Source organism: Sciurus carolinensis, chromosome 11, assembly GCF_902686445.1.
Source record: "Sciurus carolinensis chromosome 11, mSciCar1.2, whole genome shotgun sequence".
Classification (NCBI taxonomy): Eukaryota; Metazoa; Chordata; class Mammalia; order Rodentia; family Sciuridae; genus Sciurus; species Sciurus carolinensis.
This window is the reverse complement of record NC_062223.1, coordinates 48,811,844-48,814,731: the sequence shown is the minus strand read 5'-3', so window position 1 is coordinate 48,814,731 and position 2,888 is coordinate 48,811,844.

The window sequence follows — 2,888 nt, the reverse complement described above, 5'->3', positions numbered from 1 at the left end:
TGGTGTAGGTAAAGAACTCTGAATTTAGAGGGTGTTAGTAAGAATAAGAAGTTTTTTTTTCCTTGAAGAAGAGAACTTGTCATACTATGGATACATTTCAATATTAAGACTTTATTAAAGACATTAATAATTATCTTTAGTAGTGTAACATATCATCACATATTTAGAGATTTAAAATCACATTTGTTTGTGATCTCACAGTCTTGTAGATCAGAAGTCAGGTATGAAAGTTCCAGTTCTCTGCTCAGGGTTTCAGAGGCTAAACACAAGTGTTAGCAGAGTTGCTTTCTCTTCTGGAGACTCTGGGGGAAGAATATGCAGTTAAATTCATGCAAGTTGTTGGCAGAATTCAGTTCCTTCTGGTTGCAGGTCTGAGGTTCTCATTTCCTTGACATGTGTTCCTCTCTGTCTTCAAGCCACCAAGAACAATTTTTCCTTATACTTTGAATCTCTCTGACTTCTTCTGCCTTCTTCTTCTCCTTTTCAGGTGTTCATGGGATTACACTGGGCCCACCTCTATAATGCAGGATAATCTCCCTGATTTTAGGTCAAACAATTAATATATGCAAAATTGCCTTCACCAGATAAAGTAATAACATATTCAGAGCGCCATAACTAGAGCAGGGAATATCCTTGGGGGCTATAATTTTCCCTGCCAGAAACATTAAACTAGACAGAATGGAGAATTTGAAAGAATCTGCATTTGAGTATCTTACATTATGACTGAGGAGGCAAATTTAAGAACAATAATAACTGTGTTACTGTTATTGTTGTGGTGTATGTATGTGTTTGGCATCATAATTGTAAATGTCTGCTAGAGCCAGAGACATATACCTGTTTTAAATGAAACATGGAGGCTTTTGGTAAACTGAAGAGGACATGGTCAACAAAAAGTCTTTCAAATTTGATTTTTTTAAAAAACAAAGTCTTTGCTGACCAAACAAAATATGTCTGTGGTAAAAATCTGGCTTACTGGCTGCCAGATGTGAACCTCGGAAGAGATTCTCTATAACATGAGTGAAATAATAATATAGTAAAATGACACTTAAAATTTGAGGCATCAAACCCTGAACTATTTATTTCTTTTGTCAGCACCAGTATTTGCTAAAATTAATTGCTCCTTCCTCCTTGAAACATATTCTCAGGACCCTACTGTCTCCTTTGACCCTACTTTTTCCTAACTGTGGGTGCTGGGGTACTCTAGGATCTGGTGGTCTGACATACTTTTCCATCCACATTAATTCTAGGTGAGCCTCTTGGCTAAAAATGCCAAATCTCAAGTTTATATTTTCAGCTCTGATTTCTCCCCTGAACTCCTGTCATTTCTCTCCAGCTGCCTTTTGGATGTCCCCATGTCCGTATCTAAAAGCTAACTCCTAAGTGTGTTCCAAACTTAGCTCTTCTTTTTCCTTTCCAACCCTGATGCTCTCTCAATCTTCTTCATCTTACCTAATGGCTGCTCTGTTCTTAAAGTTTTTCAGGCCTCAAACCTTGTTACCATCCACGATTGTTTTTTTTTTTTTTTTTTTTCTTTTTGCTTATCCTACATGTAATCTATCAACAAATCACACTGACTAGATCTTTGAAGTATAGCCAAGATCTGTTCATCTCACTATTCCCAAAACCATTACCCTGGAACAATCCCAAACTATCTATCCTGAGCACCTCTGTACTGACCTCTTATCTACACTCCTACCCCTATACTGTATATTATCCACACAGCAGCCAGAGAAATTGTGATTAAATGCAAAATTCAAGACAGATAGCATTACTCCTCTCTTAAAACACTTTGGTGACTTCTTGTCTTACCCAAAATAGCTTCCAATTTCCTTCCCTTGGCCTGCCCAACTGCTCAGCCTTTTCTTGGATCTCTTTTTCTTTTTCATATTACTTCAGTCACACTAATCCTTGAAGAGACAAAGTGCACTCCATCATTCTTCCCTCTGCTTGTCTCACCCCATCACTTCATTTTTTTTTTTGTCTACTTAAATGTTAAATAATCGAAGAGATTTTCTGTGATAATCCTAGGTAAAATAAAATCCTCATCCCATAATTTTCCACACACTTTGTTCAGTTTTAAAATAGCATTCACCCTCCACGGTGGATGACATGGTGTTGTTTTATATGCTAATTGGTTAGTGATTATTTTTCCTCACTATAAGACCTAGGACAGCAAGAACTTCATTTTGTTGCCTGAAGTACATGGTACATAAAACAGCGATAAAAATGTATTTGTTTAAAGAATTAATAAATGGTATTTTTCTGACAGGTCTTTTTTCTTAAATCAATGAGTTTTAAACTGGGCTTTGAATGAAGAGATGAGCTTGGATCCATAGAGGAGAAAAGTAAGGCATTTCTCAGAGGGGAGATAGTTCCTATAAGAACACAAGGTAGAAGTGAGCAAGACCTATATCCTATAAATACCTAGTACTACTACTAATAATAGTTATAACAATGATAACAACTGTTGTTTCTGGAGTGCTTACTATGTGTTAAGTACTGCCTTATGATTTTATGCCATTTAATTTTTGTAATAATGCTATTATATGGTTGGTATTATGATTTTACTACTCAGTGTTAATTTTACTACTCAATGTTGGTTTGTCCAACTGCTTGTGTAATATAAAAATACTGTTTTTCTCTTGACACACAGAAATGACATAGATTGCTGGTCTTTTAAGCACACATAAGAGTACTGAATCAGAAATTAAGTACAATATGACACCTGTTCAAAACCCTATATGTGAATACAGGGTTATGCGTACAAGCACGTATTGCAACATTATACACAAATGAAAAAGCATTGGCAAAGTGTTTCTTCATGAAGAAGTAAAACCAGGTATAGGAACGCCCCCTTCTGCCTACACACATATACCTTTTTTCTCTGA